Below are 25,527 nucleotides of genomic sequence, written 5' to 3' on the forward strand. Positions count from 1 at the left end.
AACCACACGGGCTTTCGCCGGAGTTTTGAAAATTTTCAATTTTCAATAGAACGAATCCGTTACTAAAATTTTTTCATTTTGTCTAGTTATCATTAAATAAAATTTTTGTATTAGACATTTTAATTATATAATATTTCAATTTGTAACAACTGCTTATTCACACTATTTGTCTGAATAAACACAAAAGATAATATATATTGTTTTAACGAATTAATACATGCTTGAAATAATTTTAAATATGAAAATTTTTAAATTAATTTAAAAGTACTAACCTCATTATCATAAACAAAATATATATATTGAATTTTTATAGTAGATAATCATTTTATTTTTAAATTATAAATTTTTTATTATAACGATGATGTTATTTTTGAAATCTAATAATTTTAATGTTAAATTAATTAATGTATTAATTTAAATAAAAGACATTGATTGCCATCATTAAAATATTTTCAAATATTTTATGATAAAAAGATAAATTATTTCTATTTAATTATCTCAGTGTGATTCTCATTAACACAACTTTAATAAACGTAAATGTCATTTTTGTTATTAATCATAAATTACAATTATTTATTATGCTTACGAATTTTTGAATTTTTTAAATTTATTAATAAGGCTTCAATGATGGATTAAAAAAAAGCTTAATAAATTAAAAAATCATGTATAGAATATTGTATTCAATATTTTTATATTTATAGAACATGTTGTTAATGATAAAATTTACTGACATTTTGATTCATATACAAAAGTCCTCGTTAACCGTGAATAATAAACTGGATGAGTCATATTGCATATAAATATAAACAAATTAAATTTATATATATTTGAGTTTTACTGTTTCATGGTAAGACATAAACAATATACTTGTTACAATGAAGTTCATTTGTACAATTTGAATCATGGTTGAAGTTAACAATTGTTGACAGAATAAAGTGATAAACTGTCAAGTCTTTGGTGAAAAAATGTTTCATTGTTTATTGAAAAAAAGTAATTGTTCTATTGGCAATTTTGAATCTAAATTTTAAGAGACTTTTCGTGGTCAATTCAAGGTTAATTTTATTAACTTCATGAATTTTTTGAATAAATACTTTTTTACTTAATTGTTTCACTCTTTTTCATCCTCATTGATTTATATCTACTTGCTTAAAATTTATAGAATGAAATATTGCGAATTTGCTGGAGAACTATCATTTATATTTGGAAAATAATATTAACAACTGATTTTTATAAAAACCTATAATTCATAGTTTTATTATTTTTTTATGACATTTAAATTTCATCTAAAATCCTTTGAAAGCTGTATTAATGATGTAAAAAAGTTTTCTTTAATTTTACATACATTTAAAACGCTTTTTACTGTCATATAAAATAAAGTAAATCTGTCATTTATAAATTCAGTAAATCTTGCAAATAAGTGTGCCGTTACTTACGCTCTATCACTGTATTTTCTCAACTCATGCGCAAACTTACCGACTCGCTGCAAGCTCGTGTGCAACTTGCAAAAAATAATATATCTTGTTTTTTTTTTTTTTTAATTTAATTTTATTCCTTTGAATGAGTACATCATTGACTTGTGATTTACGGGTCACCTTACCTCTTTAATCGTTAGCCAAAATAAAATTTGAATTGCTTCTTTCTCTTTCTCATTATTTTTATTCATTTCATTTATATTTCCAAATATTTTTTTATACATAATTTGGTTGTTGTTTTTTTCTTCATCTTCTTCTTTTTCTTGTGAATTTTTTTTTTACAACGAAAGCATACTACAAATAAAAAACACGAGAGCACAGCACAAGACATAAATATTATTTGGAATTTATAATGACAATTACCATAAAAATTGTCACACAATAAAATCTTTCATGAAATTTATGATGAAAGTCTTGAGGCTCATGATGGTTAAAATTGTTTGTATTTATATATTTTATTTGAATGTATATATATCTGTTTATGCAAATGATGCACTCTTACTTTTAGCTGTTTTTTTTTTTTTTTCATTTATTTTTTTATATCGACAATATGCGTTAAATTTTACAGCCAATTTATATTCATATTATTATGAAAGATATTTTTGCTATTAATTGTAGCATGGTATAGTTCAACATTTTTAATAAATCGTAAATCAATATGATCTTTAACCTTGATGTTTTATGAGACATTCAAATTTATAATCTTTCTGATGTGTGTAAATCTGTGCATATTATATTTAATAAAAAAAATATTAATATGTAAAAATTTTTTTAAATATTAATTAATAAAACTTTACATTCAAAATAATAATAATAATAGTGTATTTTATTTTATTTGTAAATTTTTTTGCAAGTAAAAATTTTTAGATTGATGAATGTTATTATGTTTCAGGTGGAGAAATACAGATCAGCCGGCAATGTGCATATATTATGGTCACGCAAATAAGAACACGTGAGTCGTTTTTTTTTTTTTTATTTAAATTTCAAACATATATATAAGTTTATATATGAAAATTACAATTTGAATTTTTGCCCCTTTGCTTTTTTGAGTCTTATTCGTTATTGCAAGTTGTAACCTTATCAACTTGTTCTCATCTAAATGTCTCATTTTTATGCACCATTGAAATTTCTCATCTTTCATTATTACCCTTTTTTTATTATTGTATACATATGTATGATTATGCAACTTGTTTAACAACACGCAATTGTGTCACAAGACAAGTTTGATATTTTTCAAGATAATATATAACTTTATTTTTTTTTATTTTAATTTCATAAAATGATTAATTATATGAAGTTTAATTTATCAAAACAAATTTTTAATTGGCACAGTAGTTGATAGTTTTTTTAATATTATGTTTTTATTTTTAACTTTTATACAAAATATTTTGAGCTATATTTTTCTAAACTTTTAATTTTATTCAATGCATTTATAAGGTTAATATTTAAATCCAAATTTTTTATTATTTATAAATCATAAGAGATTTTAAAATTTAATGTATAGAGAAGAATTTTTTATTTTTTATTTATGTTTAGTTTATTAGCGTTTGTAAATTAAATATTTCATTTCGTAATTAATCCTTGATTAGATACGATACAATAGTTTGATTACAATAGTTAATTATAAGATGATCAAGAATTTATATGAATTTAATTAAATTGCAATTTATGTTTAATTTTAATATAAAGGTATATTTGAATTTATATCCTGTTGAATTTCATTATTGATTAAATTTGCGGTCAAGAGCTTTTTCACAATTTGTGTACAAATATATTTATGTATAGCATTATGCTATAGCATTGATATCGTATATTTATATCTGTTTGTACTAGTATACATATAATTATATTAGATAAGTTCTAGTATATTTGCTGTACGCCTTAAGGCGTGTACTAAATTAATCACTCAAATATCGATTAAGTCTTATGAGTTATGGTACGTTATAGAGTTAGATTGATACATTCTTATAAGAGTTATAAGTTATAACTGGAAAATTTATATTTAGATGGTATCTCAGGCCAATTGCAAAATTTCTTGCATAATACAAATTGTGTATTAATTAGTACACTATTATCAAATTTAAGACATTTTTCAATCATAAGATTGGACACTGCACTTCCTGTGGAGAATTTTTTTTTTTAGAGCTTGAATCCATTCTTAAAAAGTTTTTCTAGCAGTTCGATTCTTTTTAAATAAAAATAGTAAAGTGCTTAAAAATTTTAAAAATTTGGAAATCTAAATACGTTTTAATATTTGCCTTGTTATAAATTACTTGTATCGATTTTGATTTCAAATACCAAAGTTATTGGTACATAATATTGTTTATACTTTTTTTTTGTTGAAATAATAATCTTCTAAAAGTTGCCGGATTATTGGACAAAACGAAAATAAAATATGATTAATATATTAGTTACCAAGCTGGTTTTTAAATTTAAAATCAATATATCATTTTTATCGTGAAATTTGTAGTCGTCTGAATTGAAAACAATATAAGGATATAATTTAAACTGAAATAAAAATTCAGTGATTGTATTTAAAAATATTGTTTCTGAGGGGCTATTCATAAAAAATTCTCGTGAGACGTTTCACCAGAATTCTTCATGGATAACCCCTCAGAACAAACAGGGTACCATGATTTAATAGGTAATTTGAATTTGAAGGTGCCGGTAAACTCAATCTCATTTCTTAAACTAGACAAAATTGAAAAAAATCTTAGAAGAATTTTTTCCCAAGCAAAAAAAGCAAAATTCTCAAATCTTCCGGCTAGCCTAAATATTATAAAAACGACAAAGATAAAGTGATATTTTTCTGGTGGATTATAGGTGAACTATAATTAGGTATATCAAATGTTTTTTTTTATGATGAACTGTAAACTCTACCAGCTATTTATTCAGTATGCCCAGCTTGTTAACAATTTGCTTCACTAGTCCAAATTAATTGAAGACAATGAAAATTTGTATCTTTACTGTTGGAAATATTTCTCTGGCCATCTCCGTTTTTTACGAACTTATCTCCGACTTTATACGAAAATGATCCATTGTGGAGAAACATCTTCGACTTTTTTCTGCCTAAAAATTTCTTCACTCTTTCTTAGAGATGCACACGAGACGAGACGAGACGAGATTTGATCGAGTCTCGTCTCGGTCTCGAAAAATGACCAAAACAACAGTCTCGTCTCGGTATCGTCTCGCCTGAAAAAATCAGAGTCTCGTCTCGGTCTCGTCTCGAGTAAAAAAAATCAGAGTCTCGTCTAGTCTCGGCTGTATAAATATATAAAGTGAACAAAAGTAAACTTTTTTTTTTTATTATCAAAACAACATTTTTAAATATATACATTCTTGTAATATATGCATATAAAATATTTTTTTTTATTTTTTACTTTTTTATAGCGTATGAGTACTTTATTAGTTTTTTTTTCAATTATTAATTAACAACGAATATTGCATTTATTTTAACTCAAAAAGTATGTATCGATTGTACTGCACAACAAACAAAAAAATATATAAAATGAATATAAATTAATAATAAATAAATTAAGTTTAAATTTAAAAAAAATGCTTATTTATACTTTGATTTAACATATATAATGAAGATGTTCTTTATTTATTTCGTACGTCTAAATCAAAATATAATTTACCATTATTTTTTTAAATTAAGTTGGATTTCAATTTAATTTTTATTCATTCTATATATTTTTTTGTTTGTTTTGGTTATTATAAAGATGTATAAGAACTTGAAACTAAAAAAGGCACAACAAAAAAAAAAAAAAAAAATTAAGAAAACCAAATTTGATATTATTGACGACACGACGAGACTCTCGCGAGAGTCTCGCGAGAAGTCTCGGACTAATGCTAGTATCGTCTCGGTCTCGTCTCGCCTGAAAAATTGTCAGTCTCGTCTCGGTCTCGTCTCGTGTGCATCTCTACTCTTTCTCCTACTTTCGACGTCTTTTTAGAATTTTCGTATTGAGAAAAATGGTGAATATAAAAAAAACGGAGAAAGAAGATGGAAAAATAGGAAAAATAGGAAAAATATTTTTTACCCTCTTTTTTTAATGAAAATAATGATATATTATTGAATGAAGTAAATAAATAATGATCATACATTTATTGTATATATATTTATTTTTAATTAAAGTTTCGCTTTCAAAATTTTATCAATATCTATTTTTATTAACAAGTTTAACTCACGATTGAAATTAAATTTTTTATATTCTTGGCTCTAGACATTTTGACTACCTTTGATTTGGTTCTAATCTGAGCTTTTTATGTTAATAGCTATGAACATGATTCGAAATGAGTGAGTGGATTTGAAACTTAAAAAAAAAATCTAAAATCCATTGTGTGAAATTTAAACAATTTTTTTTCTCCTCGTAAATATTACTGGTTCAAAAAAAAATAAGCTAAATATTTTTATCTCAATAAAATCTTTACGACAGGTTGGAAACTTTAATTACACGAACATTTGTGTGTTACAAACGCGTTTGAAACTTTGTAATTGCAGTTTTATTATCGTCATTTGAATGTATTTTCTATACGAATATAGAATATTTGCTCATTCAATGGGTCCAAATATACACATGTAATTATGTTAGTTTTATTAATGATCAAAATAAATCACAGTCAATTAGCATCGAGAAGACCATATTGGTAAAGGCCTGGAAGGTATTTGTATAGTCGGGATGTTTAGTTCAATTTCTTCGAATCAAGCAAAAGCCAATTACAAGTTTAATTCACAACTTTGAAAGCTCAGGATAATAATTAGTCGGTAAATTAAATTTACTTATGTCGAAGAAACAATTGGCAAAGTTGCCTTGAGTTTGATCCTTTAATAGGATACCTGATAAAGTCATATATTTTTGTAATCAATATTATTTAGAAATAAATTGTTTTCAATTAATTATGTGAAATAACAATATATGTATAAAAACTTATTTCTCAAAAAACAAAATGAAGAAATAGAATATAATATAATAAACAAAACATATATTTATGATTTATCTATACCCAAAAAAAGCCTCAATTTTTTATTCTTTTTATTCATAAACTTAGTAGTTGAAAAGCTCTGAAAAATATACAAAAGTTGTCAAAATTTTTGAGTATGAAGATAAATAATCTGCTCGATGAGAAAAAAAAATGAGGCGCTTTTTTACAATAGCAATTTTGATGTAATAAAATCTGCCTCATTTCTCTACCGTCATTATTACGACGACAAAGAAGACCATCAACATGTAGAGCATTTAACGTTTAGGAATGCAGATTACAGTCAACATCCTTTAAGAACCACTCAACATCAAATCAAAATTCAAAGGTTTTTTAAGATATGAGAACCACAAGCTACCAATTTTCACCAAGACGTCTATTCACTCATAATTAAACAAATATATATATGACACAATAATTGTATTTATCCATTATTTTTTTTTTTTTGTCTCTATACATTTTGAATCCAAAGACAATAACCATAAAAACAAAAGGCCTAAGACTAAATCTTATAATAAAATAGAACAGCGTGCCATTATCATTAATGACTTTGAAAAATAAGTTCAGAAATGCTAAAAATACTGACTAATTTTTTTAAACTAATACTCACGAATTCATATATATATACGTAAAAAAAATAAAAGCTTTTATAGAAAAATTGAGAAAAAAACGCAAAGAGAAACCTACAAAATATTGGAAAAATTATTTTCAAGTAATATTGAAAATTATCAAGCACATGCTGTATTTAATAAAGTTGAGAAGGGTTTAGATTGAGTATCTATAATTTAAAAGTAGATGGTTTATTATTTGGTTGAAATTTTTACCATTTTTTCTGAAAATTCAAAACGGTAACGCTATGGCCATCGTATACGGAGCAATTTACCCGAACAAAGAGTATTTGTACAAGGAGGCAATTTGTATACAAGGAGGAAATTTTATCTTATATCACCAATAACTAGTCTTGGCTTGAAATATCCTCCATAATCAACAAAAGCAATGTATCAATTAATGTATCAACGAGTGTTTGTATTCAAAAAAGATAATTATAAAAAAATTTCATCAGACTGGAAAGGTGCAATAGATAATATATGAAGTTTATAAATTTATGAAATCATAAAAAGTTGTCAGCTCAGAAAAATTAAAAAATAAGTTTCCATACTCGCAGTATCAATAGATACAGTTTCTGTAGCATTATATCTATGTCGAGAAGTAAAAGAAAAATTTAAATAAAAAAAAATGCTTTAAACAACGCAAATTATAAGCGATACTTTCATACTTATCATTATATAATTCATTATTTTAGAAAGAACTTGGAATATTTATCATCAATGATATATTTTGTCTTAATATTATATTGATTAATAATAAACGTCATTGATATGATATGATACAAATGACTGATGAAAAACCTATTAAGTCAATGGTCGATCTTATTGCCCCCACGAAAAAATATATATCCTGGATATATACACCAACCGGATATATCCTGGAATTTCTTAAGAATAACACCAGTCGCACATTCTTGGATATTATACCCGGGATATATCCAAATGGTGTGTATCCAGGATATATATTTTTTCGTGGAGATGTACAAAGTATACTTTACCTTTCAGGTATACCTGAATAAAATATTTAATAAATCTATTTGGTTCAATTTCTTATTGCGACCAGTGAATGTGATTAAGTTTAACGTGATTTATATTTTGTATAAGGATGAATTTCAATAGGACGCAAAAAAATTGTGTAGTGCAACGTATGAAAAAAAAATTTGTCACCCTATAGGTAAAAATTTAATCACTCATTATCGTATTTATTTCTTATGGTAACGCTATTGATGGCGTTTATCATAATTACTTCATTGATAATGTTGTTTCAGATTAAATGATTTACTAATTTACATCATTAAATAAAGTAATCGATCACGCTATAGTTGCACACTTGCACCGCGGTATATACGGAGAAATTCGCGGAGACATTTGCAGACGTTACGGGAATATTCACGGTGAACTTACGGTGCAATGTGATGGTTATATAACCACAATTGTATTTGTATAAGTAGAACTGACTACATTGTGTGTAAATCCCGTAAATGTCCATGTATTTCCTGTAGATTTCTCCGTATTAACGATTTTGTATTTTTTGATTGAAATTTTACAACTTTATTTATTCATTTGTTCGTTATTAATAATTATCATATGTTTCATGAATTAAATTAATTATTATCTTATAAATTCAATAAAACATTCATTAAAAAAAGGAAATAATTTGACGAAATTAAACATCCAAAATTAAAGGGACTATAATTTTTCGAAATCAAGATCTTCTTAAATTTAATTCTCAATGATTAAATCTTTTTTAGATTATTATTACTTTTTTTTTGTGAAATTAAACTTGGATCGTTTTTGATTTTAGTATGAGCTTTTTGGTGACAATGTCATTTTTTCAATAATGTGTTATTACTTCACAGTATAATTTGTACAGAAAAAACAAATAATACCTCGTTTATCTTTCTGAATTTATCAACTAAATTATTGCTAGTGATATCATTCTTTCGTTCTGCTGTGTTGATTTATTAATACCATATAAGGTAATTATTTAATTAATTATAAACTTGACAATTATTCTACGGTATCATGTAATCCTTAAACTTGTCGTGCGTATTGCTCTTGAAACATGAGTTTACTTGTAAGTTTCAAAACAGTCCTTATGTTACATCGCTCATGAGACTTCTAAGTACTAATTGAGTTATCCAATAAACGAACTTGCTCTATTTGCGGTTATAATATTTTCAACATGTATAATTTCTTGATGTTGTTAATACTACGAATTTAACAACTTTATTAACTTCAAAAAAATTACTATTATTTATATTTTTTAAATGTTTTTTTTTTACATGATTATTTATTATTTTTTTTTCTTATAGATTCAAGATTAGTCTGTAAAATTAGTAATTATAATTTACCGTAAATTATTGTTAATTACTTTTCGAAAAGGAAATATATACAGGTTATTAAAATGTCCAATAAATTTTGAGTTTGTTAAATCATTTGGTGCTAGTTGACGTCTAATATTATACAGGACACGTCACTCAAATTCATGAATGGCCGGAAGAACTGAAATTAGATTACCTGTTACATTATCCTACCGTACATATTCATAATGACACGATAATAAGTAAGTAGATAATAAATAATAATTCACAGATAACTTCATTTAATTTCCTGAATATCTAATTCATTGGTTTCATGAAAAAAAAAACTGAAATTATAAATTATATCCATCTTCTTATCGATCTATATAAACTGAGAAAAAAAAAAAGTTGACTAAACAAAACAAATCAATTTTTAAACTAGAAATTTATCTTTTTTCCAAATTAGAAATATTTTTATTTTTTTTTTTCTAAATGATTTATTCAAAACAATTAGTTTCTTTTTTTTTTTTCTAAATGTTGGTTGAAAAAAACAAATATATATGTTGTACAATTTAAGAAAAAAAAAAAAACAAAATAAAAATTCATTGTGACAAATAATCCAAGAATTTGACATGATTAATATCATGGATAAATAAATGCATATACATAAGACACAGTGAACTTACAAAGCCATTGAAATCAAAGGAGTTTGCGGGATGTTAATTCGGCACAATACATCAACGCGCACTGCGGCACAAATCCAAATAATACTAAAATGTAACAATTTTGTAAAATGGTAAAATTTTTTATTAAAAATAAAAACTAATTTTGTCAATTGATTTATAAAAGTTTTTATTTTTTTATTAATTATAATTTTTTAATCATTTCGATAGTGTTTTATGTTCTGCTATAAAAATACATCACAGAAATTATACCGTAATAAATTATTCTTTCTCATTACGATCCGAAGGGTTGACTATACCTCTGTTTAAATTTTTAAACATGCAACGACACATATATACATATATGTCTAAGTCGTTTTGGATAAGATATACATGTTAATGTTATCGTAAAAAAAATAAAACTTAAATTGTTAAATATATTTACAACAATATTACAGAGTAGATACTTGAAATATCCCAAGAAGCCATATGTTTTCTTCATAAAAATTAAAAATACAGTTTTATTTTTGATAATATATTGATACCATGACCATACAATTAACAACCCCTCTATACGGATATACATGTTTTAAGGTTTCTTGTTAATTTTGTATTTATAATTATTCAACAATTATAAATAATTTTATCGCTGTAAATATATACATGAATATGAATTTCGATAATAACGATATATATTTGAAGTCGTTATTTAATTAATAGGTGTCTGTGTCAGGTGTTTTGTCCCTCCACTAAATACTCTTGATACTGTTGTTGATGATGATGATGATGATGATGCTGATGATGATAACGTTGACGACGCGATGATAATTATGAGAGAAATGTTTGCGAAATGCTGTAGATAACTGTGTATAGTATATATGTCTCACTGCACTTGTTAAATTGTCTGGTTGTTGTCGTGTCCGTGGCCCGAGGACCTGCGGTAATAACTGGACGCCATTATAAAATCTCCCCAGGGTAAAGCCGACTAAGGGTATTTTTTTTCTCTTTCGCATTCGTTTTATCTTTCTCTGTTCAACCATATCATTTAATGTATTTTTATTTCTCTTGTATATTTATATAAATATATCAAGTACATGAGACCTCCTCGTTACCGCCAGGATACGAAATATACTATCGTTGACCGCCAATATTTCTTTGACTCTTGCTCTGTCTTTAAAATTTTTTTTTTTTTATCATTTTTATTCTTCAAAGTCCATCTGACAGTTGATCATGCTCGAAAAATATGTACAGGGTCTAGGACTACCTTATAAGAATTTTTTTTTTTTTATATACTTTTGTTCATATCCGGGTATTTCGATCATATTCGAAAATCGAAATTTATTTTTTGGATCAAACGATTTTTTTTTTTCTTTGAACTATACGTTTGCTTAGAGATATTTTTTTATTTATATTATTTTTATTGACAGTTATCAAATTTTAATAAAATATATATACGACACAAATCTCGTTGTAAACTGTATATTTATAAATATTATAAAAAAAAAATATCTTCTTTTTTTTGTTCCTGTGTTTTATAATTTTTTTCTGTATTACATTGTTGAATTTATAAAAGAAAAGCTTGATAATGTGACATTCATTTCGGATATTAAAATTGACTAATTAATAATTTATAATACAAAAAAAGTCAAAAAGATAACGACACGTGGTGTTCCCAAGCGGTCACCCATCCAAGTACTAACCACGCTCAACGATGCTTGACTTCAGTGATCGGACGAGAACTGGTATATTCATCGTGATATGGTCGTTATCTGACAGCTTCTTTACACTTTTCTCCATGTCGATTGCACATAGTAAATACTAAATACCAACATTTGATCTTCTGAGTTTAAATCTAATTCAGATCGAATTTTTGTATTTGTCTCATGCAACGATATGAGGAAAAGTGTACAAAAGCTGGTTATAATTGTTTTGGAGCTCAACTATTTTCAGACAATTATAACCAGATTCTTTACACTTTTCATCATATCGTTCCACGAAACAAATACAAAAATTCGATCTGAATTAGATTTAAACTGAGGTGATCAAAATTTGATAATTACTATCGACATGGAGAAAAGTGTAAAGAAGCTGGTTATAATTGTTTTGGAGCTCCACTGGTTTCAGATAACGACCATATCACGATGAATATATCAGTTCTCGTCCGATCACTGAAGTCAAGCATCGTTGAGCGTGGTTAGTACTTGGATGGGTGACCGCTTGGGAACACCACGTGTCGTTATCTTTTTGCTTTTTTTTCATAATTTGTTTTATTGATTAATATTTTTTTGATATATCTATTATAAATGACCGGAGAAGATTTGAGTAAAATCTCTAAAAAGAAATATGACGAAAACTAGACAAAGATCATGGATGTGAGAATTTTACATAATAAAGTACAGAATTTGATGAAGCTGAATGTGGTATGCACGAAAAAATTATTCTACAAGTTTTTTTAACCAAATAATCTTGTAGAAAACTTTTAGCCACAATTTTTTTAATTGATTCAGATAGAATTTTTGGCAGAAATATTAGATATATCAAAAAAATATTAATTAATAAAACAAATTATGAAAAAAAAGCAAAAAGATAACGACACGTGGTGTTCCCAAGCGGTCACCCATCCAAGTACTAACCACGCTCAACGATGCTTGACTTCAGTGATCGGACGAGAACTGGTATTTTCATCGTGATATGGTCGTTATCTGATGTTAACACTACTCCAAAACAATTATGACTAACTTTGTTAAACTTTTCTCCATGTCGATTGCACATAGTAAATACCAGAATTTGATCCCCTCAGTTTACATTGAACTCAGATCGAACTTTTCTATTTTTTTCCTGCAACGATATGATGAAAAGCGTAAAGAGGCTGGTTATATAATTGTTTTGGAGCTCGACTGTTTTCAGATACCGACCATATCACGATGAACATACCCAGGGGGGGGGGGGGGGCACTACGTGTATTTTTTTCTGGGCTTTTTTTTTCGCTAACTGAGGTGATCAAATTTTGGTAATTACTATGTGCAATTGACATGGAGAAAAGTGTGAAGAAGCTGGTTATAATTGTTTTGGAGCTCGTCTATTTTCAGATAACGACCATATCACGATGAAAATACCAGTTCTCGTCCGATCACTGAAGTCAAGCATCGTTGAGCGTGGTTAGTACTTGGATGGGTGACCGCTTGGGAACACCACGTGTCGTTATTTTTTTGCTTTTTTTTCATAATTTGTTTTATTAATTAATATTTTTTTGATATATCTAATATTTCTGCCACAAATTCTATCTGAATCAATTTAAAAAATTGTGGCTAAAAGTTTTCTACAAGATATATTTGGTTAAAAAAACTTGTAGAATAATTTTTTCGTGCATACACATTCAGCTTCATTAAATTCTGTACTTTATTTTGTAAAATTCTCACATCCATGATCTTTGTCTAGTTTTTGTCATATTTCTTTTTAGAGATTTTACTCAAATCTTCTCTCGTCATTTATAGATTTCATAGTTATCCGAAAATTTCAATTTTATCTTAAGTATTATGGAAACTGTGAGTCGTCTTCATTACATATATATATATAATATAAACACATACGAGATTTTCAATTGAATTATTGTTTTATACACATACAAATATAATTTTTTTTATCAAAAGATTAATTTCTATGTGTACACACACACTACTCTCTTGTGTTGGATGTGTATTGTGTTTAATGTTTCAAGCTCTAAAAAGCTTGATAAAGTGAGAACGCAAAATTGGTTCGTCAATTTACTCGAATCAAATGAAATTTTGAGGGTTTGAGAGGATTTTCAACTATGATCATCTTCGAGTACTCGAATATTCTCATTTTCCGTACTAATTGCAAATATTTGTTTGGATTCTGTGATATTATACTTGACATGATTATTATTCGACTAATTGACTGCATTATTTCGAATATCTGTTAAGCCTTTTTAACAATTCAAATTCGCATAATAGTTATATTTATTTTTAATTATTTTTTAAATTTTATAAAAGGTTTTATCAAAACAAGTGTATAAAATATTTTTTACAGTAAACATTCTATCTATTGTTCATCTTCAACTAAAGAAGTTTAAAGTTTGCAAACTTTTTGGGATTTTTTATTATATTATTTTAGTGAAAATATTTAAATACATATGCAAATTTAATGAATTTTTTTTTTTTATAAACTATTGATTTACATTTTGCAAATATATTTATTTTTTAATAGTTTATTTAAAATTTACGAGACTCTTAAGTTTATATACAAAACTTTTTTTTTTTTTTTTTGCAATATTTTCTCGTTCATTCGTATGCTGTTTGAAGCATATTTCACGAAACGCACGTATGGTTTTTGTACACTCTTCAGCGCTCAATGGATTTTTTTTTTTACATTTGGTAGAATTTTTTTTCTTTATTTTTGAGAGCTGCCACAAAACTCATGTGTATTATGACTGCTATGAATACACACCCATAAGAGCATAAAGAACTTCATTATTACGTCGTTTAATTATATATTTATTTTTAGTTTGCTCTTAGTGATTGTACAAGCACTTACTTGAGAACAAGTTATGCCAATTCTCAGAGAGAGCGTTAATGAATATTTTTTTTTTTAATTTTATAGTTTTTTTTTAAAAACCAAATATTAACTCAACAAAAATATGTATGGTATTTGATGTGTAAACTTTTATGCTGCAGTTGATTTCTAAAAATTAAAAAAAGAAATAATAATTATATTTAGAATATTTAAAAAATAAATCATTCAAAAAGTAAAATCCCATTTGTAAAAAAAGAAATAGTCTAAAAAAAATAAAAGGAAAAAAAATTAAATACAAAATCAGAGAAAAGAAAAGTCTTTTGTTGGAAGAAAAAGTCAAGGATTTGTGGGGCTATATGGAACATTAACCATGCAGTCTGGCATGGTAACTTGTCTCTGTTTATACTATAATACGCAAATATATATAATTTCTCTCTCAGTTATATTTATTCTGTCTCGTTTGGTCTGTGTACCCCTCTAGAAGCAGCATAACGCAATGAAACAACCCCCGGAAACGGACGTTGTGGGGTACTAGCGGACAAAGCTCGTAGATCCGACGGAAACCAATGTAAATATATATAATACAACTGCCACTCCAGAGACAATGTTATGTCGCGACGTAACGATATCATAATTGTCGGAAATACAATTAAAACCATGAATTATGATTTTATATTTAAAAATTTATTCTTCAAGTTATATATAAAAGCATGCTTTACAATTTTAAAATCTATATATCACTGGCTTCATTACAGAATACTAGTTAAGCAGTAAGCAGAAATGTCTCATCAATGATTTTTAGTGATGAGTCATTAGTAAAAAAAAACTAGAATAACGTTAAGAAAGTATTTTTCAAATTTATTAATATTAAATTGGTTTAAATATTTAAATGGTGCTCTTGAAAATAATACAAATGCTGGTATACTCAAGCAATTTTTATATATGCTGTCACAGATGCTTGAAAATTCGATTTCCTGAAAAATTATTAGCACATATATTAGAATAAAAACTGACCGAGTACTGCAAAAAAAATTCATAATGCGTATGCATGTGTAAATGCCAAGATATCTTTCTTCAATATAAAATTTCTTCAACGGAAAAAAAACACCCCCAACCCTTAGTTTCCTTTTTTTTTCATATGTAAGAGCTTTTCATACACGAAATTTGAAATTGCCCTGGTTCACCCAGCATTGTTATCTCTACTATATAGAAATTTCTTTATTGTCTTATCTAGGGTGCTTTTATTATGCAGTTTTTTTTTTTCTAGAATGGTTGCATCGCTTACCCGTACATATACATTTAAAAAAAAAAAAGTAAAATTTCAACGGACAATGTAAGTGATAAAGGTAAACGTGTATCATTCATCAAATTAGGTATTTTCCATAATAGCATGGATTTTTTTATGATCAATGTACAGACAAAGTAGAAACGATCCTTCATGGCAATTGAAATCGATTTTAAAATGAAAATATAATATAAAATTTTTAAATGGGATTATTTGAATGGAAAAATATATGTAGGGTTTATACAAAGTGTCACACGTGGTACATACACTACATATATATATATTTGTAGTGTATGTATAACAGAAAAAATATAAATTATAAATTTGAATTGAATTTAAATTATATATTTGAATTATATTAAAAGTATAAATATAAATTAGATTCGAGAACATGAGCTGTAAATATTTTTTGAATATACCTACCTAATTTATATTTATATTTATTTTGTAATTCTACACAATTAACAAATTGGTATTAATTTTGTTTCGTACTTTATTCTGTCAAATTTTTTACATATTGAGAAAACTAAGCTTAGTTTTTTAAATATTTCTCTTAGTATATTTTTCTCAAATTTTCTTTTGTCATTCATAGATTCATCATTCATCCCAATAATTTTATTTTTATTAGAGGCTGGCTGTTGCTTCTATCAAAATTTTTTATTTGAGCCTGTCGATCTTAATTATTATGGAAACTATGAGTGGGATTCTTAAAAAGTGTACAGAAAGCATTATTACGGTGAGGCGCTTCGTGTCTATTACACCTTCGTAATAATAATAATGATAGGCCTTCATGAAATCAATTAATAATTTCGAATGTAAATAAACGTTCGCTGTTTTTCACAGCTGTTTGACACATGAAGCAGGTTCCGCATAGAGCATTTTTTCAGCTCTTCAAGATGGCAGCAAATATATACAAGTTCATCAAAATACATATTTAAAAATGAATATATGTACAAACAAATTTTAAATTACTAAACTGCATCATCTTGAAGATTCAAAAAAATGCTCTATATACCGAACGCGCCTCATGGACAGGCTGTAGTTAACAAAAAATTCACCTCTTAGAAATGATGCAAATACAAATTTTTCTATGCAAATACTTATTTACACAAATTTCAAAATGTTCAGTATTAATAATTACTATTAAATTATTAGTAATTACTATTAAATACAAGCATAAATTCATTTGTACAGTGGTACTTTACAAATTTTCGGGTATGTGCAAAGTGTAATTTTAATTAATTGAAATTAAAATTGATAAGGAGGTACAAAACTTATAAATGCATGACATTGAATTAACTCAACTACAATCAAGTACAATCATTGATTTTTTTGTCAGCCCGTCAATTGTCGGTGACCGTATAAAAGTTAGAATAAAAACCGGAGGGAATACGGAGAGAAATTTGGGAGAAGTCGGAGAAATTTTCCAAGCGAAAAAAGTCGGAGAAAGTCGGAGAAATATTATTAATAAATGTGTTGCTTGAAAAAAACAATGATTCAATTATCATCAAATCAATTATTATTACGACAAAAAAATCATCATCATTTTTATTATTGTTATTGATCATTGAACAAAACGTTCCCTCGATTTTGGAAGCCATAATGAGTTAATGGTTATGTTTTGACATAAAAAATCGATGTCTATAACTTGGTTAAATGGTCTGATGGAGTGATGGTGACAAATTATCAGCTGCGTATATATTTTTTCAATAATTAAAAATCTGATTGCCGCCTTCAAGAACTTATTTACTAGCTACTCTTTGAGTGTCGTAGGGCTGGTTAAAGTCGATTCTTTTATTAATATTCTCAATACAATATATATTACAACACAGAATATTACAATACAACATAATAATACTCGAGACTTATGTTTTTTTTTTATCATTAAATTCAACAATTTTTTAATCACTAAATTAATTTAAAAATATTTACATATAAATAAATAATTTTAAATTTATTCAGTGTTAAAAAAATTGTTGAATTTAGTGTTAAAAAAGATTTGTTTAAAAAAGTGTTTCAATGATCAATATGACCAGTCAAACATTTTTTTTATTTACCTGTAAAGTATAAAGAAAAATATTCTTTTATTTGTTGATTATTTGGTTTTTTTTTTCAAAGAAAGAACCAATTAATATTTTTTTTGCATCATAAATGTATTTATACATAAAATAGTACATCAAGTCCATTCGAAATGTGCATCGTGAGGATTATGTCATCCAGATGAAATGAAACTTAGTGTGTCATCTGTTTCCAGCGTGATCATTCGCCTAATTGGTGATAAGACTGATAAGTGCCTGGCTTGAAAGATAAACTGATATAGAAAATTACCTGATTAAATGAAAAAAAATCGTCTACAAAATATATTGAAAGTTTAAATAATCAAATCTAAATTTAATTTATTTAGATTTTATTTAAATTTATTTTTTACAAAATTTTAACACATATTCATACATTCATTTACAGATTTTCAATGTTTTTGTTTCTTTTTATTTTTTACACATAAAGTTTAGATAAACAAATTGAAATATATTTTTTACTTGGGAAATATATATAAATTTTTTAGTAAAAAATAAATAAAAATAAAATGATCGTTCAGCTGGATCATGCTACGATTGACCACATAATGATCAAAATTATACAAAACAGATATATGTTTCTTGATATTGAAAAGTGTTCAGCTGTTTGTTTAAACCAACTTTGTATCAACACTTTGACCTGAAGGAATTTATATAATATATTTACCTTGTGGTTACAAATTGACCTTATACATGTGCTAATAATTTCACCTGAAGGCTATCAAATTTACATCTCAAGAAAAAAATAAATATACAATGTGTATATTTATATACAATTTTTTTTTCTTTGTGTATTTGTATATAGTTTCTGTTAAAGTAATCAAAATTATATTATCAATGATATTTTTGCTGATATATACTCATAAACAGTTGAAAAAAATTGACAAGAATCGATTTCCTTCAACACAATAATCATCTCAAATTGACGCCACAAGTCAATCAAATAAATGCGATATTGATTTGCCACTTTCAGTCATTTAAGCTGTCGTATTTTTCTTCAATTTAAAAATTTTATTTTTCTTATTTTTTCAGGGGAAATTAAATTGTTTAAAATTTAGCACGAAAAGAGTAAAAAAAAAAAGAGAGCTGCGTGACGGATTGCAAAATTGAGAAGGGATAATTTTCTTGATCTCGTGTATTTCGTGTTCTCACCGATTAATCGCTTGATCGGTGGAAAAAAAAAATAAATGAAGAAAAAAAACAATCAACCAACGAAGTATTAGTAAATTGAAGCCAGGTGATGCATCAAAAATGTTGTACTAATTTATAAAAAATGACATTTATAATAGATTACAATATAATATTATCAATATATATTTATGCATGCTTGACAAAATATACATGCGGTACGTATATATATTTTTTTTCTCATTTTTTTAATTTACAAAAACATAAGGCCAAATTGAATGAAACAGGTGCGCATGACAGATGGTATATTTTAGCTTCCGTTCAGGGCTTGATTAAATGTTTATGCGATTTTGTTAATTCCATTAGATGGAAACTCTAAAACAACTATACACAATTGCCTTAATGGACTTGAGTAATAATTGGAAGATGGTTGTTATTCATTAAACTGCAGGGAATTGTATAAAACCCCACAAGTCAATTCAATTTCATTTTATATACTTTAGATTGAAATGTGATATGCAACTCTAAAGTGATATTAAAAATACACTATTGTCATTTTTTTTTACGTATACAAAATACATATGTTTTGATTAATTATCATTGCACTAAATTAATACACTGATGAATTGCTTTTTCCATGATAAATTCACGGCTATATATTGATGATATTTGATAACTTTTATATTGAAAAAATAAAAAAAAGTTTAAATTACTTTGATTTTATTAAATTTTTATGAAAGATAAATATTTATTATGAAAATAAAAACTTTAATATGAAATAATAAAATCTAAAAGATTATTTTATTAATAAATGCAAATTTTTTTATTTTTTTATCAAAGTTTTTCTTTTGATTTTCTGTATATGACTGACAAAAGTGTTGGTAGAGTATATTTATTTTTCAAGCAATTCGAAAGTACGTAAAATCCACAAATGAGTAGTCATGCCTGACTGGATTTTGTGGGAAAGTATAAAAGGGTTGGAGAGCCTTGGTTTGAGTGGATTTTGGACGTTGTAAAAAAAATAAAAAAAAAAAGAAATGAATAATAAAAATAGGTGAATAAAAAAAGGGTGTATCCTTTTGTATTTAGAATTTCAACGGAGACTAGAAACTAGTATGTGAATTTCGAATGGGCTGACGAAGTGACTGGACTCGTTGATATAAATTTTGGAGTATGAGAGGCGCAACTGCAATTTGTACCTCTTACCGTCCATTAAAAGAATGGTGTATTGTCTTGCAGGAGAAAAACGAATTGAACTACCTATATGAAACCCAGTGTGTAGCCTAATGGTAATCGATATTTTTTAATTTCAGTAGAAGCCAAACATTCATTTTTTTTTTTTTTTATTTTCTTTTTACCCTTTCCATTTCTTCTCAATAGTGTTGTTTTCATCATCAATTTTACCTGGCTTGTTTTTTTTTTTTTTGTTAATTTTAATTTTTTTTTCTTGTTGAATTTTTTTGTTTACAATCAATTTCATCACAATGAGCTTCACCATTTCATATAGAGCTTCATTATTTTTATCATTATTTTATAACTCGACTAACACCAGCTGGTACAATCAATTGATCAATACGAATTTCATTGTATATTATACATACATTATATTTTAATTCGATGAAAATCAAATGAGAACATTATTATCATATTGAGTTTGAATATTTCAAGTTTGTTTAAAATTCACTGACGAAATATAAATTTACTGAATAGAAGAAACAATCGACAGTTGGAAAGATGAAATGATTTCATTCTTCCAATAACTGATCATTCCATCTCTAGAGAATATTATTTTTTCATCAATTTGTTTTTTTTATTTTTATTTTTCTATCTTTCCATTTTATATATGAAGTCCGAGAAGCTGTGGTGTGGTTGGTTCAAGCTCAGATATGGACCGTCCTAACCACTCACGATATTTTTTAATATTATTTTTCATTATTTTATTATTTGTTTTTCTTGTATGTTTTTTTTTTTTTTGTATATGCTTCACCTTTTGTTCTTTCTGTATCTTCGATTCGATTTACTTTTGACCCTTTACTCCTCACCGACAAACGTTTTTATGAAGGCGTCAGACCAACGAAATATATATGTGGCAAATTGAAAACTACCGATCAACCCGGTCTGAATAAAATATTTGAATTTATTGTAACACCTGTACCACCAATTGAATATCGATATTATTATTATTATATTATTCAATTTTTGATTTATTTTTATTTTTCTATTTTTATATATTAATAATTTATTATACTACCGATAAAGTGATATTACAATAATTTAAATTTAAATGGTTTTTGGCTGGCAGCTTCAATTCTCAAATTATAAGTCCAAAATGAGATTAAAATTTTTCTTATAGATTTTTATTAACGAGGCTTTGTTATTTTTATTTTTCAATTAGTAAAACAATCCTTAAGAACCCGAGGTATTATCAGCAAGTATTTTATTTAAGTCTTTTCATTTTTTAATTTTGATTTAACATGTATATGCAATTTGTAATCTGTATGTTATAATTTTGAAGAAATTAATAACAGTTGACATTCCGAGCTGACTTTATAGTTTATACTGTTATTGCTTGTTCATTATTTTATCTCACTTGGTTGTTCATTTTATCTTTAGTTTTTTACTATTTTTCTTCTTTTATCATTTCACATTGCTTGGCCAAACCATATAGTTGCACGACACCCTCGCAATAAAGGAACATACCGAGTAGGATGACGGGAATGACGGGTTAAATTAAATTTTCTATTTTCAAATGGCACTACCATTCTGACCTCACCTCGTTGCAATCATATGGACAAGACTGAATGGCTTTCTCTCAACGGGTGTTACAAAAACTCATATCCTTAAAGTTTTTAATTTATATTTTATTTAATTTTAAATTAATCGAAATTAAATTTTTACTTGACTCGAAATTATATTAAATTTTCAATATTTATTAACTTTTTTTTTTTGCAATATATATTTGTAATTATCATAATTTTTTTAATTAATTGTTGAGGGGTTTATCTCCCTGAAGTCTATATTTTTATATTAAAAAAAAAATGTGTGTTTATAATTTAATCAAAAAATAACAAAGAGTGAATGAACACATTTATGTTGATATAATTTTAAATTATACAAAAAGAAATATACTTAAATTGATGAAGTTATAGTATAGGCCTTTCTATTATTATTAATTAAAAAATTCTCAAAATAAAAAAAATTCTTCATTAATTATACGAATTAACAACCCCTTTTCATATTAATTTTTTTTTATGTCAAAAACACAACAAAAAAAAAAAAGACAAAAAATGAAATGGAACGTGCGAAATTTTATATATAGATATATAGAGCCTTCTTTATTTAAATATTTTTGATGGTTAGGCCTTTTTGTTACCAAGTCAACGATACATATATACATATATATTTGAGTCTGTTATTCGTATACACGTTGAGAAGGGATGTTATTTTAATTACTGTCCAGAAACTCTAAATTAAAGAGCCCGGGTTATTTTAGAGACTGAGAAAGCAAAAAGAGGGTGAGAGAGTTAAAAGAGGGTATGTATATATATTCTAAATATATATTATACTTATTGTTTCTCTATATATATATACAGTATGCCTTTCTGCATTTACTTTTCGTAACACAGTGTAAGCATTCCACTTTATCCCCTCACAATATCAAGCTGGACAATACGAAAATGTTAGCGACATTACTACAGTAATTATTTACCCCCTGTTGTACGTACCTCTTTCCTATACCCCTACTAGTGCCAAAAATGGTTACGTATTTGACACTAAACTGGTTAACCAGCCCCTAAATTGTTGTAAACCCCATGCTTGAATTAAGCCAAGGCTGTTTAGTGAGAATAAAACGCGAGCTTGCAACGACTATCCTTAGCGTTCTCATTCTCTTTTTCAAATAGCTATATCAAAGTTTAAAAATTAACTGTTTTTTTTTTTTTTTTCATTTAAAAATATACATGTATTTACTGCATGTTAATAAATTTTCAAATGTATATATAGAAAAAAATTATAATGGGTCACCCTTTAAGAATTTTTCACTAAAATAAAAACTAAAAATTATTGAATTTAATTTTCGTGACCCCTTGTGAAGTCATTAATCACATCCCTTAGTCGTAATTGCAATTCAGCCAGACTATGGACGCCTCGTTAACTCCCAACTTGTAGATATAATATAATTTTCTTAGATAATTGCATAACAACATTCAAAATTTATCTATATGTACATTTTTTTTTTTTTTTTTCATATTTTTAAAAAATTCTTTTTAATATTAAAAATGAAAATTTTAATAATGAAAAATATTTTTTTAATTGAATATAAAGAGAATAAACAAGAAAAAAAATATTTTTTCAAAAAATTAATTATTCATAAATGAAATATCCTGTCATTTTGTTGAATAAAGAATTTTAATTATTAATTTTGTTATTTGTTTTTCGTTTTTTTGTAGCTTTTTTTAAGTGAATTAAAATACAAGCTTTACTATGGCAATTGGTCCGTTTTCACTTAAAGTAGAACGGACCATTGGTTGCTTTTAAGAAAAACACTGCATTATGTATGTTACCCGTTATCCCTAAGCGAGTGCGCTCGAACACGCGGATTACCGGCACTCTCCACTGTAGAATTCTTCTTTCTCACTTTTCACCATTAAATTTTTTTTTCTTTCTTTGTTTATTTTTCTTTTTATCCAGTTGCTTCTTCTTCGTTTAGTTTTTTTTTTTTCTATTAATTTTTTTTTTATCATTTTCATTTTATTTTTTTATGTTGGGTGGCCTCGGGCTCTTCTGGAAAGCGGGAAAGAAGAATAATGTGTCCAGCTGGAAGGATTTATTTAGCCACACTGTGTATATATGCTCATGTTCCACTCATTTTACCTTTTCTTACGGCATATTATTTTTTTTTTCCCTCATAATATCCATTGTCAGTTTGAGTAAAAATTTCAAATTAGTACATTTTATTTGACTTTTTATTATATCAATATTATTGAATAAAAAAATAATTTTTCACTTTATTGTGAGATATATAATAATGTTTGAACTACAGCAATAAAAGAAAAAAAAATGGACAACTAGTTGGCAATTCTAGTGAAATTGAAAGTCGAGTTTGGTATAATGTTTAATGTATAAGAATTGAGTCGATATTGCAATGTGCACGAAAAGAATAAAAAGAAAAAAAGGTGAGTTAAAAGTGAGATGAGAAGAAAAAATAAAATAAAAATAAAAAAAAGTTATCGTATCTTTGTGACTGGGTGTTACAACAGTTGCGCCCTCCTGGCGGGACGGCACTCAACCAGGGAAGTGTTGTCGGCTTGGGCTTTTCAGGAGCTTTCAAGTGCTTTCACAGTTGCCTCGAGTGCCGTAAGAGGCTTTCAGAAACGGAGGCGGAAACGGGCTTTTTAATAGGACCGAAGGAGATGCCGATTTTTTATTTTTTTTTTCATCTTTTTCTTCGTTTTTCAACTGGCGCCAAGTTGGGGTAATACTTTGCACAATTTTAACATAATACCAATATAAATATTATTGACGACTGAGAATCGATTAACTAATGAGGCAATTTATTTTGATTTTCAAAAGAAATTTATAAATTTATGGATAAAAGACACTGTAATTATATTATCTTTTGAATTTTTCATTTTGTATTTTTGTTGGTAGCATTTTTGAATTTTAAGTTTTTATTTGAAAAAAAAAAATATATATCTGTATGCTATAAGAGTATTACTGGAGTGTATATGGCTGCCGTAAATACAACACACAGAGTTTTTGTAACATATGTCCTATTTTTCACGGTACATGAAAATTCTAAATGTAAAGTTAAAACTTAAGCTCAACAAATGCGAGTTTAAAATGTTGCAATGGACGTGCAAGCTCGAATATCCTTCGTCTAATACTCTTCGTTTAGGCCTCAGTAACTTTGTATTAAAAATTGTGTGTTATATAACAAAAAAGTAGATACTAATGTTGGGAGGATGAATAAAAAAAAAGTATAATAATAATCATTGTATATTGAGAGAAAGGAAAATAAAAATGGAAAAATTAAAATAGAGAAAGTTTGAAAGCTTTTACAACGAAAAACCATATGTCCAAGAACGCATATCAGTGTTTCCACTTTTATATATTGAAAATCCTTTTTTAAAAAAATAAAAAGCTGTGTGTAATCTGTCATAAAAATTTTACTTGTCTTGTCAGAAGATTAAATATTTTTACGGAGAAGGAAGAGTCGAAAAGCTCTCGTGGATATTATTGAATTTGTCACTAGAAAAAAAAATTTCTAATTTTTATAAAAACTTTCGTCACAACATGCAATGGGTTTTAATTTTTTTCGAAAATTATTTTTTAATTGTATACTTGAGACTAATTTAGTAATTAAAGTTTTAAATATCTCTTAAAATATTATAAATATGTCGTGAGAAAAAACACAAACAATAAAAAATGCTTTCATATAAATATTTGACTTATTTCTGTCTCAAAACATAATTTTTTA

The 25,527-nt window shown here is 26.3% G+C and overlaps 4 non-coding genes across 4 annotated transcripts; 2 read left to right on the forward strand and 2 right to left on the reverse strand.

The window, feature by feature from the left end:
- Positions 1-11,679: 11,679 nt before the first annotated feature.
- LOC122853572 lies at positions 11,680-11,798 on the reverse strand. Its single transcript, XR_006373911.1, has one exon. It is a non-coding gene; the product is annotated as a 5S ribosomal RNA (ribosomal RNA).
- A 353-nt stretch (positions 11,799-12,151) lies between these two features.
- LOC122853578 lies at positions 12,152-12,270 on the forward strand. The gene has a single exon (XR_006373917.1). It is a non-coding gene; the product is annotated as a 5S ribosomal RNA (ribosomal RNA).
- A 342-nt stretch (positions 12,271-12,612) lies between these two features.
- Positions 12,613-12,731, reverse strand: LOC122853579. Its single transcript, XR_006373918.1, has one exon. It is a non-coding gene; the product is annotated as a 5S ribosomal RNA (ribosomal RNA).
- Positions 12,732-13,116: 385 nt separating this feature from the next.
- LOC122853574 lies at positions 13,117-13,235 on the forward strand. The gene has a single exon (XR_006373913.1). It is a non-coding gene; the product is annotated as a 5S ribosomal RNA (ribosomal RNA).
- The last annotated feature ends 12,292 nt before the right edge of the window (positions 13,236-25,527 follow it).

This window comes from Aphidius gifuensis, linkage group LG3 (genome assembly GCF_014905175.1).
Source record: "Aphidius gifuensis isolate YNYX2018 linkage group LG3, ASM1490517v1, whole genome shotgun sequence".
NCBI lineage: Eukaryota > Metazoa > Arthropoda > Insecta > Hymenoptera > Braconidae > Aphidius > Aphidius gifuensis.